Source organism: Petaurus breviceps, unplaced genomic scaffold (assembly GCF_028583685.1).
Source record: "Petaurus breviceps papuanus isolate PSGF00001 unplaced genomic scaffold, PetGlider_PUasm1.0 90977, whole genome shotgun sequence".
Classification (NCBI taxonomy): domain Eukaryota; kingdom Metazoa; phylum Chordata; class Mammalia; order Diprotodontia; family Petauridae; genus Petaurus; species Petaurus breviceps.
In genome coordinates this window covers 16,378,748-16,393,877 of record NW_027187391.1, presented here as the reverse complement: position 1 = coordinate 16,393,877, position 15,130 = coordinate 16,378,748, and positions in this window count along the sequence as shown.

Genomic DNA, 15,130 nt, shown 5'->3' with positions numbered 1-15,130 from the left:
AGAGAGAGAGAGAGAGAGAGAGAGAGAGAGAGAGAGAGAGAGAGAGAGAGAAACATTTCAATCACTATTATTTCAAGGCACTTCTTTTTAGTACCTGAAGGCAATGAATGTATAAGAACTTGAAATCAAATGTTAATATCCTTGTTGCCTAGTGAAAAAAGCTTGGAGGTTACTGCCTGTAATATGTCTGTCAATTTCATTGTAGCTTTCCACTCATTTTGAATTAAAGGGTTTAATTGTACATTTGAAATAAGAATACACCATTTTATGCATTCTTTGGAGGTCTTTTTTAAAAATACTCTTTAGATTTAAGGCTTTCTGTCTCCAAAAGAGTGAAATGAATCTTGACCACGTTAATGCCCTGTTGATGGAGCCATGAATTAGTCCAACCATTCTGGAAAATTATTTAGAACTAATCAAGAAAAATTAGAAATTTATTTATATCCTTTGAACCAGAGATGTCACTCCTGAGCAAGTAACACAAAGGAATGAAAGGTATACAGGTCCCTTATATGCAAAAACGTTATTCCAAACTCTCTACTTCTTTAAAGTTCTGGTTGCTAAATATTGTTTGATCCCACTTATGGCTCTTCAGCACTTGAATTATTTCTTTCTAGCTGTTTTTGGCATTTTTGCTTTTACCTGGTAATTCTGGAGGGAGGAAAGGAAGGAAGAAGGGAAGAAAGGAAGGAAATGAGAAACTCAGAGAAACATGGGATCATATTTATGAACTAATATAAAGTGAAGTCAGCAATGTGAAAAAATATTCTCATTGAGTGCAATAATGTAAAACAAAAAGACAACTAATTTTGGATTAAAAGTCAAGATCAATATTCCTCCTAGAGATGATGAAATATTCTTCCTGCCTCTCTGTAGAGGGAACTCTGTAGAATATTTCTTATACTTTTGGCCTCAGTTGCTATGTTGACTTGTTCTGTTTAACTGTTTTTCTTTATGACAAAGGACATAGGAGAAGAGGTTTTGGAGAATGTCTATGGTGTAAATAAAAAAAAGACATCAATGACACATGAAGAAGAAAAATAGGGGTTCTTAAAACCACTACAAAATTACCTGTCAAAATATTTGCCTCTCATCAGGTTTGACCAAAATGGCACAATGGGACGAAACGTAAACATAATAGGTTTTTTTCATTTCATTGCCTTCATTGTCAATTCAGCCTTAAGTTAGATTACTGTGAGTATCATTCTGCCCATTTTACTCATGAAAGAATTGGGGCTCTTAGAGTTTAAACCACTTATCCAAATCATGTAATTCAAATCATATAAGAGAAGAGCTACTACTGAATTAAGGATTTTCTGACTATGAAGCCAAGTATTATTTCTGCTTTCCCATGATGCCTATTCCTAATATTGGCAACCGCCTTCCAGTGAATCATATCAATTAAGACCCAAATTGTTCATTTCATGTGTACCGACATGGCCTACACCCTGACATTCCTTGCCAAAGCCTTTGTTTGCTATCCTGTAGACATGGACTCAATGAGAATATAATTTAACTTAATCAACTTTAGATACATTTAACTACTTCATTTTGCAAAATTGATTCTGACAGTTTTACAAATCACTAGGGGTTATATTAACCTGCCAAGGAGGTATGTGAAGTTTTTTTTTCCTCCCTAAATTAGAATTCAGCATTTAAAAATGTTTTAAATTAATAACTGCAATAAAGGTAGACTTGTTCTCTTTCTAGATCTTTTTCATTTTTATTTCTGTAACATATTAATACATCTTTGGGAATATTAGGATGATACACATCAAAGTGGAAGGCAGCCAAAGCACAAAGCATCTGTGTCAAGTTGGTAGAATGACTCATCATTTCTTTGTACAATCTGTTTGGGATCAGACTTGAACATTGCAAGTCTGTACCTTCTTCATAGGTGAGGAAATATCACCTAGACACAAGACCATTTCAGTGATTCCTCTACATCATTGTAATTCTATCCAACAAATATTGAACAGACAATGCACTGTGCTTTAGTCTTGCATGGCTTTTAACCAAAAATGAGAAAAAAAAACTACATATATTCTGGATGATGTGGTCTGGTGAATGAATCCTTAGGGCAAGCAATTTTAGATCTGGAAAGGACCTTAAACAATCTAGTTCATCAATTTTTTTTTGTTTTTTGACCTATGATTTCTTCATTGTAGAGAATTGTCAGGGGTTGGGGAGGACTTTCTACCTTGATGTAGCTCTGCAGCTTTTCTGCAATTCATCCTAGGGAAGTATTTCTTAACCTGTGGTTCATGAACTTTGTTTTTAATATTTTTACAAATCTAAAGTTAGGTCCCAATTAGCACAAACAATGAATCTCCTGAAATGGTTGCATTATTCAAATTCACATTGCATATTTCATTGGGTTGGAACCAATTACCATATTTTATGTAATTATAACTTTGAATAGTGTGAATTGAATATATGCAACCACTTCATTGGATTCATTGTTCACACTAATTGGTACCTACCTATATTTCAGTATAATTATTTTCCATTGTAACTTAGTGTATTTCATTTTATGCATTTAAAATATTATTCTGAGGAATCTATAGCTTTCACCAGATTTCCAAAGGGGTCCATGACAAACAAAGGTTTAAGAACCTCTATTTTAAAGAAATGTGTGGGGCTTTGACAGGTTAAGTGACTTTTCCACTCTCTCCTCCCAAATTTCTCAATGTTATTCTCTCCTAGTTCTCTTTATACCTGTCTGACCAGTCTCTTTTGCAGGGTTTTGACCTAGTCATGGTCTATTAATCATGGTTACCCCCCCTCCCCAAGGAACTACCCTGAGCTTTCTTCTCCATCTATACTATTTTACTTGGTGATCTCATCAGCTTCCACAGATTCAATTATCATCTCTGTGAAGATGATTCTCAAAATTATTTATCTAGTCCTAACTTTTCTTCTGACCTCCAGCTTCATATCTCCAACTACCTATTAAATATCTTTAACTGAATGTCTTATTACTATTGTTGCTGAGTTGCTTCAGTCATGTCCAACTCTCCACGCCCCTATTTTGGGTTTTCTTGACAAAGATGCTATAGTGTTTACTACTTCCTTCTCTAGCTCATTTTACATATGAGGAACTGAGACAAACTGACTTGCCTAGGGTCATACAGCTAATATATGTCTGAGGTCAGATTTGAAGTCAGGAAGACTCATCTTCCTGACCAGACCCAGCACTCTATCCACTGTACTGTCTGACTTCCCTGGATAAACCACAGACATCTTAGATGTTTAAATGTTCTCAATGTTTGAATTCATTTTCCCTCCAAACTTTCTTTGTCTTCTTCTCAACTTCTCTATTGTTCTTGAGGGTACTACCATCTTGGACAGCTCCTTTTTCCACCCTCAATTGAGAGAGAAAGAAAAACAAAAACCCATTTTATACATGTGCATAAGCATGCAAAACAAATTCTTTTATTGGCCATGTCCAAAAAACGGTATGTCCCAATCTGCTCTCTAAATACATATGTGTTTTTATACAAAAGATTTCCCCCATTCCTCTATGTCATCACTTTCTAGCATAATGCCCATTTTGCTATCTCTAGCATATCAAATGCACTGCCCTATGTGGTGCTATAAATACTCTGGTAATTAACCCATTTACCATTGAAACCATCTAACACAATAGTCTGTCTTTGACATTTACAGCATGTTTAATTCCTTCTGCACACAGTCTGTCCATAAATCACCACTCACGGAAGCTTTTAAAGCATTTGAATAAGCCACATGAGGAAAGCAACAAAGAAGAAAACACTGCTTGGGTGAAGTAAATATTCTTTACCAAAAGAACAGGGCATCAAAGATATTCAGTCCTCCCTCAGTAAAAGGCAATAAGGCTCTTACCAACTCCCCAGTCAATATTTTAAAAGGAATGCTCCTGAAATGATGCAAGGTAATGGGGAGGGAGTGGAGGGGGGGGGACTGGTTGGCAACAGACAAAAAAGGATAAATGGAGCATGCTATCTCATGAATTTTTCTTCCTTCCTTCTCCTTCTCTGGCCTGCCTCTCATTTTTAAGGCACAATTCCTGTAGGTTATTCAGTTTGCTAAAGAACTTTGGAAGATAAAATAACATTGTGGCATTCAGTGCATCTGTGTTCTCAATGTGGATGTAAATGTGAATGTGAAAAAGTCTGATTCTTTCATCTCTTCTGTCTAACTCACTGTGTCATTGACTACAGCACTGAAGATCTTCCGTGTCTGCATAACATAGAATGGAGGGAATTTCAGGCTATGGTACTATTAGTCTGATCAAAGTAATGGTGTAAAGGTAGCCCATACTATATATATATATATATATATATATATATATATATATATATATGTATATATGTATATATATATATATATATATATAATGTTTTAGTTTATGAAGCACCTTCATAAGAGCACTTTTTCACTTGTCTTGCATACCCTTATGAAATAAAAGCAGAGTAGATAGGGAACTGGTCTCAAAATCAAGAAACCTGGGTTCAAGTTCTGTCTCTGACACATAATGGCTGTATGACTTTGAGCTTGTCACATAACTGCTCAGTGATGTAGGCAAGTCTCTAAGACTAAATTTCAGAGAAGGTTCCAACCTCCATTGGTAGAGGGAACATCCTTATTGAGAGAGCTCTCTATGCTCTCTGGGAGTTAGAATGACTTGCATATAATTGGTAAATAACAGAATTAGGAATTCAACTTATGTCTTTCAACTCTTAAGCCAATACTCTTTTCCTAAGACCACGCAGAGTTAAACCAGATAATTATTAACTGTTTCTGATAACTAATAATTATTAACATGATAATTTTTACCATGTTAAGTTTGTTGATGGAAAGATGTCCAAACTGATATTGAATTGTGTTGGTGGAGATATGGACTTTATCTTCTTTTATTTCCTTTAGTATATACACAACATTTTCTCCATAGATACCTAGTAATTACTAATAAAATATTCAATACTTTCTCCAAAGATTATTTTTCTTTCATTCTGGTATAATTTTACATTTGTCATGTGGGAAAAATGTTGATGTGAAATATAGGAGAAGCTTGTCTCCAAAACTAAATTGTCGGGTCTTCAAGGTCAAAACTCATAGAGGTCAGTGCTAGGCACATAATAAGTATGGGCCTGTGCATTTGTTTTGAATAAATAGACCAGAGTTAACAGCACTAAATTGAAAAACTTTGGATGGTAAAAAGCAAGTTGATTTTGTATATCATCTTACATCAAATCACTAAATTATTTAGAGACTCCTATATTGAGAATACCAGGCATTACAAGGATTTTGATATGACTGATTAATGTAGGATTTTTATTATTCTTTATAAAGCTGCCATCATCTGGATGTTTGGATAATGACACATATCCTTCAAATACATTACATCTCCCTTGTCTTTTTCATACATGTTGTTTAGTTTCTGAATGCCTGTTGATTAGTTTTACCTTCACACCCACCAGCCTCAGAGCCAACATACTGGAATGCTTTCCTTCTCTAGGTGCTTTGCAGCATAATATAAAACACCTACCTCTTCCTTTCATTGTGATATTGCAATGGCCTAAGATTCTCCAAGGCTCTTCCAGTACAATGCAGGCTCTTTATGGACAAGTCACTTAATCTTTTGAGGCTCTATTTCCTCATTTGTTAAATAAGGTGGTTGGACTCAATGTCTTTTGAAACTTCATGATTTTTGACCTGATCTAAAATAACTTGTGCATCAGTATTCCGAGCCTGAGCTTCATCTTGCAGTGCTCTGGAACCATTATCCAAATCACATGTATATCTACAGAGAAGATCATTAACTGCCTAGAGGAAGAAAAATCTCATTTATTGTCTATGTGTTTACGTTGGAAATTTACTCCTTCAGCCTGGGCCATTTTTCAGTTAAATTGAGCCTTTCTTAGAGATGGAAGGGAATTAATCATCCAGTCCTGAGAATAGAAGATGAAAAGATGCCTTGATAAAACAATACAGAAGAGGTCTCCCAATGACCTTAACATGTAAATTTAAACCCAGCTAATATAATTGTGATCTCACTGACATAGGGAACTCCCAATATGGAAATTCTCTCAATCAATGCATATTGGAGAGTGCTCCATAGTCCTATAGAGTTCTTTGAGGGACATAGAAATGAAATTATTTGCTCAGGGTCATATAGCCAGTATTTCCCAGAAACAGAATGCTTACGTGGGGCTTTCAGACTACACAAAAGTCGTTATCTCTCTTCCAAATATACACTGATTTTTGTATATATGTATACATATACATGAATATACATTTGTTGTTGCTCAGTTGTTTTACTTGTGTCTCACTCTTTGAGACTTGATTTAGGATTTTCTTTTTTTTTTACATTTGTTTTTGAAATTTTGAGTTCCAGAGTCTTTTGCTTCTTCACTCCTCACCCACCTCCACTGGGAAGAAAAGCAATTCAACATCGGTTGTACATGTGTAGTTAAGCATAACATTTCCATAGTAGGTATATTGTGAAAGACTAACTATAATTCCCTCCATCCTATCCCACTTCCCACTTATTCTATTTTCTCCTTTAACCCTGTCCTTTTCAAAAGTGTTTACTTCTACCTACCCTCTCCCCCCAGTCTGCCCTTCCTTCTATTATCCCACCTCTTATACCATTTCCCCTGCTTTCCTGTAGGATAAGGTACCCAATTGAATGTGTATGTTATTCCCTCCTAGAGCCAAATTCAATGAGAGTAAGGTTGACTCATTCCCTTTCATCTTCCTGTTCTTTCCCTCCATTGTACTCGTGTTCTCTTGCCTCTTTTATATGAGATAATTTACCCTATTCTATCTCTCCCTTTCTCTTTCTCCAAATATATTCCTCTCTCATCTCTTAATTTTGTTTTGTAGATATCATCCTTTCATCTTCAACTGATCCTCTGCCCTCTGTCTATGTATACATGTACATACATATGCACACACTCACATATATATTTATACACATACACCCTCCTATACATACATATATATGTGTACACACACACATATATATACACACATACATACATACATACATATGTATTCCCTTCAACTATCCTCTTATTAAGAAAAGTCTCATGAGTTACAATTATCATTTTTTTCATGTAGGATTGTAAATAGTTCAACTTTAATAAGTTCCTTATGATTTCTTTTTCCTGTTTACCTTCTCATGCTTCTCTTGCTTCTTGTATTTGAAAGCCAAATTTTCTGTTCAGCTCTGGTTTTTTCATCAAGAATGCTTGAAAGTCCTCTATTTCATTGAATGACCATATTTCCTCCAAAGCATTATACTCAGCTTTGCTAGGTAGGTGATTCTTGGTTTTAATCGTACTTTCTTTGACCTCCGGAATATCATATTCCAAGCCCCCTGATCCCTTAATGTAGAAGCTGCTTGGTCTTGTGTTATCCTGATTGTGTTTCCACAATACTTGACTTATTTCTTCCTGATTGCTTGCAGCATTTTCTCCTTGACCTGGGAACTCTGGAATTTGGCTATAACATTCCTAAGAGTTTTCTTTTGGGGATCTTTTTCAAGAAGTGATCAGTGAATCCTTTCAATTTCTATTTTGCCCTCTGGTTCTAGAATATCAGGGAAATTTTGCCTGATAATTTCTTGAAAGATGTTGTCTAGGCTCTTTTTTTGATCATGGCTTTCAGGTAATCCAATAATTTATAAATTATCTCTCCTGGAATCTATTTTCCAGGTCAGTGGTTTTTCCAATGAGACATTTCACATTGCATTCTATCTTTTCATTTGTTTGGATCTGTTTTATAGTATCTTGCTTTCTCATAAAGTCATTAGCTTCCAGTTGCTGCAATCTAATTTTAAAGGAATTATTCTCTTCAGTGAGTTTTTGAAATTCCTTTTCCATCTGGCAAAATTTAGTTTTTTAAGGCATTCTTCTCATTGGCTTTTCGGGCCTTTTTTGCCATTTGAGTTAGTCTATTTTTTAAGGTGTTATTTTCTTCAGTATTTTTGGGCCTCCTTTAGCAGGATGTTGACTTACTTTTCATGATTTTCTTGCGTCATTCTCATTTCTCTTCCCAATTTTTCCTCCACTTCTCTTACTTGATTTTCAAAATCCTACTTAACCTGCTCCATGGCCTGTCACCAGTTCATATTTTTCTTGGAAGCTTTTGATGCAGGAGTTCTGACTTCATTGTCTTCCTTCCTTTCTATACTTTGATCCTTTTTGTCCCCAAAAAAGGAATCTGTGGTCAGATTGTGTTTCCTCTGCTTGCTCATGTTGCCAGCCAATTACTTGACTTTTGAGCTCTTTGCCATAGTAGAATTCTACTTTCAGAATGGAGATAACTTTGGCCCAACTCACTGGGGTCTTTGAATCTGCTGGAGCTATTAGGAGGGCTCCCTTTCTATAGCCCCCTCAAGCTCTGGCACACTGACCACACACCCCAGGATCACCACCCAAGACCATGATCCAGAGCCAATCAGGACAAAGCAAGAGTAATTACCCTCTGAATGGTTGCTTGGTCCCCCTAAGATCTGTAGACCAGGAGCTCCTGAGGCAGCTATGTGGTGTAGCCACCATGCCTACACTGCTTCTGGCTTGGAGGCAGGGGTCGGACCATGCTCTTCCTTCCAACTGAGTTCCCCACTGACTTTTATTTTGACTTTGTCATTTACAGGTTGAGAAGTTTGGAAACTGCCACAGCTGCTGGTGATTCACTCTCCTGAAGTCTGCTCTAGCCATGGCTGGTTGGGGGGCCGGAACCTAGGCTCAGGAGGACTGTGCTCAGCTATCAGTGCACTGTGATAGACCTTTCCTATCTGCCTACCATCCTGCCTTCAATGGGAGGTTTGTTTCTCTCTGTAACTTTGTGGGTTCTGTAGCTTTAAAATTTGTTTAGAGTGATTTTTTTTACAGGTATTAGAAGTGGTTGGAGTCTGAGCGCATGCCAAGTTTGTGCTTCTACTCCGCCATCTTAGCTCCATCCCGATTTAGGATTTTCTTGACAAAGATACTAGACAGGTTTGTCATTTACTTCTCTAAATCATTTTACAGATGAGGAAACTTGAACAAACAGGATTAAATGACTTGCCCAGAGTGACACAACTAGGAAGTGTCTAAGGTCAGATTTGAACTCTCAAAGATGAATCTTCCTGACTACATGCTTGGCATTCTATCTACTGTGCCACCTAGTTGCCACCAAAGAGTATTATCTTCTAACTCTAAGTCCTATGTTATTTCTATCATATTATATTCACACTGCTTAAACAGTATAGATGGTGAACTCTTCTCAATCACTTTTATCCATATGCATTTAGTTACTACTCAATTATTTGCAGCACTTCACAGAGAGAGAGAGAAAGAGAGAGAGAGAGAGAGAGACAGAGAGAGACAGAGAGAGACAGAGACAGAGAGAGAGACAGAGACAGAGACAGAGAGAGACAGAAAGAGAGACAGAGAGAAAGAGAGACAGAGAGACAGAGAGAGAGAGAGAGAGAAAGAATCATGGAAATGGCTATATTGCCCTCAAGGATAGTGGAACCACTATCTTTGGACTCCATCATAATTGTTAGAGAGGTTTTATTAAGGAAGCAGACCTATCAATGAAGAAAACAAAAATAAGAAAAGCATTTGACCTAGACCAAGTACATACTGAAGTGTTCTGTGCTGAAGGTGATACAATTTTAAGAGTGTTGAGGGATCAACTATCAAGATATCTGAAGGGGAGGGACAAAAACCCAAGGTTGTAGAGGGGAGAAAATAAGACCTTACTATTCCCCCAAAAAGGTGATCAAGAAAATTTCAATTACTACAAGCTGATAAGCCTATTTTTTCATCTTTAGAATTTTTATAGATTTCTATATGAAATCTTATAGAAATTGTATAATAATTATTTATAAAATGAATGTGAAAATTTGCCTATAATTGTTCAATTAATTGAAATGTCAGAACTAGAACTTAGGCCTCTTTGTTCTCAGTACAACACTTAAAAAAAACACAGCTTCTTGACAAGGAATGGATTATAGCATCATAGATTTAGAGCCAGAAGGGATTTGAGAGACCATCTAGTCTAGTCCTCCCATTTTACAAATAAGGAATGGAAGCCCAAAGAGGTCAAGTGACCTGCCTAGGATCACACAGCTAGGAAGTATCAGAGGGAGATTTTTAAATCTTTTTTTTTTACTCCAATTCCAGAAATCTATCCGCTACCTAAGTGGTTTTCAAAGTGTGGTCCAAAGATCCTAGGGAGTTCCCAAGACTCTTTCAAGGAGCTATGAGATCAAAACTTTTTTCCTAATAATACTAAGACATTTTAATTTCTACTATAGTATCAACAGTTATAACTCCATAAACAAAAGTTCTTTCCCAATAATTTCTAAGAGTATAAAAGGGTCCTAACATAAAATTCTTAGAATTTATTGCTCCATTTGGCTACTCTGCCACCATCACAGAAATAAAATAAAAATGAGTCACACAGTACTGAAGGCCATTTTATACTTTTGTTTCATGGGTTACTTTGGGCAGTGAATGAAAGGATCAGTTAGTGGCCAACTTTCTGGTGATGTAGAGATTCCTTTGTTTATTTAGTAAGGCTGTTCGTGAGATAGCAAACCAAGATGACCAAGATGACCTGAGACTGTTGTTGCCTTAGTATTCATTTATGATTGAGAAGGCACCTCAGGGAAGGAAAGTGAGAATAAGAAGCTCTGGATAGGTACCAAGGAGCCTATATCCGAGAGCCTGGCCTGCTCTTTTCTTTAGAGGCCTAAAAGACATTTCAATTAAACCAGTAATTATTTACTATACATCCTTCTACTGTTCCCGCTTTTAACCCTAACATGGCTTCTGAAGGTTTCTGCTGCTCTCTAGCGTGGGGCCAAACTTTTAAAACTGAGCATCTATTTTCTCTCCTTCTTCCACCTTTTCAGCTTTATCATTTCACCTGTGATGAGTCACTTAACCTGCATTCCAGGTAGTTGAGCCCCTCCCATTTCCCCAGAGATCTTGCTAAGCTAACTCCCTGGCCACTTGTGTTGGCACTGAGCCCAGCTGCTAGAATACCTGCACCCACCCATCCGTCAATTATGATTATGGCTTCCATTTTCAGAACAAATGCTTTCTTTGTATTATCTCATTTGATCCTCATTACCAGTAGTGCAACAGGTGAGTTCATAGGTGAGAAAATTGAGAGTGAGGGTAATGAGCTTGCCCAACATCATGCAGTTATCAGTAAGGTGCAGAGTCGGGATGCTATCTTATGATTCAAAGTCCAGTGCCCTTGCTGTCGTTGCTGTTGTTGCTTTCCCCTTAATCTTATCTGAGTAGCCTTTTCAATCTAACCCCTGGGGATACCTTCCCAGAACAACTTTGGGACTTGCTCCTATTCCACGAATACTGCCTGGTCTTGCCGAACTTTTCATAAGTATATGTCCAAATTCCCAACTAAATGTCCTCACGGACAGAATATAATAAAGATATAATGTCTTATATTTTGTACCACCCACTCCCTCTCTGCACATAATTCAGAGCTATCTATGCACATAATAGAGGCTATTATAAATAATGAAAGGATGAAATGTAGAATTTTTGTCCAGCAGTAAAGAAAAGGCTATTAACCGAACTTTTTATCTGATGAAAATTCAGTCAATGAGGACAAAATAGCAGGCAAGACAAATGGCTTTTTGAGGCAGCTACTAGATAGAACACTGGACCCAGGAGTCAGGAAGACCTGAGTTCAAATCCAACCTCAAACACCTACCACTTGTGTGACATTGAGCAAGTCACTTAACCTCTGTTTGCCTCAGTGTCATCCTCTGTAAAATGAACTGGAGAAGGAAATGGCAAACAACTTAAGTATCTTTACCAAGAAAACCACCAAAAGGGATCATGAAGAGTCAGACACAACTGAAAACAACTAAACAACAACAATTGTTTGGAAGTTGTTGTTTCCCCTTCAGTTCATCTACATCTGCCTATTTGCAACCTTCACTCTTGGTCCTGGTTTTAGCAGAAGTCTAATTTTTTATTTTTTAACAAGCATTTAATAAATGCCTATTATGTGCTAGGCTCTGTGCTAAGCACTTTACAAATATTTCATTTGATTCTTTGACATTTTTTTTTTTGCTTTTTGGAGGGCAATTGGGGTTAAGAGATTTGCCCAAGGTCACATGGCTTTTTATGTTAAGTGTCTGAGGCTGAATTTGAACTCAGGTCCTCCTGACTCCAGGGCCAGTGCTCTATTCACTGTGCCACTTAGCTGCCCAAATCTCATTTGGTTCTTGCAAAAATCTTGAGGGGGGTAGGTATTATTATTATTTCCACAAAATTTTAGAAGAATTATCATATAGAAGAAGGATTAGGTGGCACAATGCATAGAATGTTGGACCTAGAGTCAGGAAACCCCAAATTTAAATCCAGCCTCAGACATTTTGTAGCTGTGTGACCCTAGGCAAATCACCTAACCTCCATTTGCCCCAGTTTCCTCAACTACAAAATGGGGATCATAATAGCATCTACCTCCCAGGATTATTATGAGCATCAAATGACATAATGTTTATAAAGTGCTTAGCAAAGTGGCTGACATACAGTAGGTGCTTAATAAATGCTTGTTCCTTTCCCCCCATTTTATAGATGAGTAAATTGAGGTAGATAGATTCTACTTCTACCATCCAGACTCTTCTCTCCATTCACACAGCCACCTAGCTTTCATCATCGAGATGGAGAAAGTGAGATCTGGGTAGTTTAAGCCACTGCCAGTTCCATAGTACCATTTTGGATAAATTAAAGCTAGAAAAGTGCTTCAAGTAAGGTTATATTAAAAGTATTAAACTTAATGTTTGATTATTTGTGCAAGATAATTCCCTCTGGGTATATAAGATTTCTCATATTCATTTCATAAAAACTAAATTATCCTTGAAAATGATTAAAAGATTCTAATCAGATGCATGCATGTGTTGTACTGATAAATATCCCCTGCAGTGGGTATTAACTACAGCAAAGAACATTTTCAGTATTCTATTAGTTAAGCCGACTTCCTCATTATAGAAACAAAAACAGTATCTGTGCAATTATGTGACAGTTTTAATAATTACAACCGCAACTGACTTTGGAGTGAAAAAAAATGTAATAAATTTTATCTAAATGGCATCCTTTTCCAGACAGTTTATGTAAGTCATCAGCTGCTCCTTAGTAATCACATAAGATGTTTGCTTGCTGACAATCCCTAAATTTAGGCCCCTTAAGTCTTTGCTTTTAAAGAGTAAAAATTCCCCAGAAGTCACAGAGTTGTCATTTATAAAGCTGTCTTTGCTAAGAAGTATAATTGTTGCATTAACGATTCTTGCATTCACAAGCCATTCATAATTAACAAATGATTGTTTTGTTCATCACATTGGGGGGGGTGCCTATGTAAGAGTGTATGTAAATTTAGCAGAAGGTGACAGACAAACATTTTGAAAGCCTGAAGTTCTTTTCTCCTTGTGGTAGAAGAAGCAACAACAAAAGTAAGCACTTGGAAACTCAATTTGCTACTTTGCATTAAATATGCTCTCGAAGGACTTTCTTTGGAAGGGAAATCCTATCAATCATGTTCCGATCAGGGTCTGGCCAGATGGCATGACCCGATTGTCCCAAAGGGCAACTAAAAATGTGGCCAAATGCATTAGTGATAACTTTGTAACTTGAATATTCTCTTTGGCACTTCATGATTTCAAGTGACACGTCCTTGGATGTGATGCTGTCTCCACTTTATAGATTACAACCCCTCTGCAACAGAGTAGATAGCCTTTTAAAATTTATTTGGCCAAAAAAGAAATCATCACTGAAACTGAGCCTCTCTAACTTTTGTCAGACTGGACTGCTAAACTAATAGGAGATACAGGTGTACAAGAGACCTCAGGGATCATTGAGTCCAACTCACTCATTTTATAGATAAGGAAACTGAGGCCCATAGAGGTAAGTTGACTTGGCTAGGGTAACATATATAGGAAGTGTCTGAGTTGGGATTTGAAACTACATCTTCTCATCTCTGGCAGCTTGTGGCACAATGGATAGAGTGTCAGGCCTGGAGTCAGGCAGACTGGTGTTCCTGAGTTAAAAGCTATGTGACCCTGGGTAAGTCATTTAACCCTGTTTCCCTCAGTTTCTTCTTTTATAAAATGAGCTGGAGAAGGAAGTGGCAAATCACTCCAGTATCTTGCTAAGAAAACCCCAGATAGGGTCACAAAAAGTCAGACAGGACTGAAATGACTGAACCATAACTTGTCTCCAAGTCCAGTAATTATCTTCACTGCCCATGCTTCCTCTAATACAATTCAGCTCATGAACCACTGAAAATCTACTATGTTAAGTCAAGCCAAACCTTTATTAAACTCCTATTATGCTCCAGACCAGGAGTGGGGAGCCTGAGGCCTTGAGGCCACATGTGGCCCTCTAGGTCCTGAAGTGTGGCTCTTTGGCTGAATCCAAACTTCACAGAACAAATACCCTTAATAAAAGGATTTGTTCTGTAACACTTGGACTCAGTCAAAAGGCTGTACCCATATGTGGCCTCCAGGACGCAGGTTCCCCACCCCTGTTCCAGACACTGTACTAAGAATGGGGAGTGCAAAAAAGAGGGTGAAAATTAGTTCCTGATGTCAAGGATCTTAAAACATAATGAGGGAGACAACATAAAAATAATACGTACAGGCAACATTATCATAAGAGAATTTCTGGTTTAACTCTGTTAGAAGTGAATTTGGGGGAGAATATAACAGATTCCATTTTGTTCTGCATTTACAATTTGCTATATATGATGCCTGGATGAACTGTAGGACCAGCTGTGGCATCTGGGTCCCTGGTTTTACTTTCCTTGCTAATTGTTACAGGACCCCTTCCTTTCCTATATAGAATCTGAGCTGTCCTGAGACCTGACATTCCCAGACAGCCACAAGGTCTTTCTGCAAACAGATCCAAGGGTCCCATCAAGAATTTGGATAAGTTCAGTCTCTCAAAAAAATTTTCATGGACTTTTCAGCATCTTTATTTATTCCCCTAATTGGTACAAAAAGACAATTGCTAAAAAGAGGGGATTTCAGTCTCTGGAATATCCCCCTCCTTTAACTAATCTGTCAGGTAGTTTCCTTTGATTTAGTGAAACCATCTATGCTAACAAGGACACA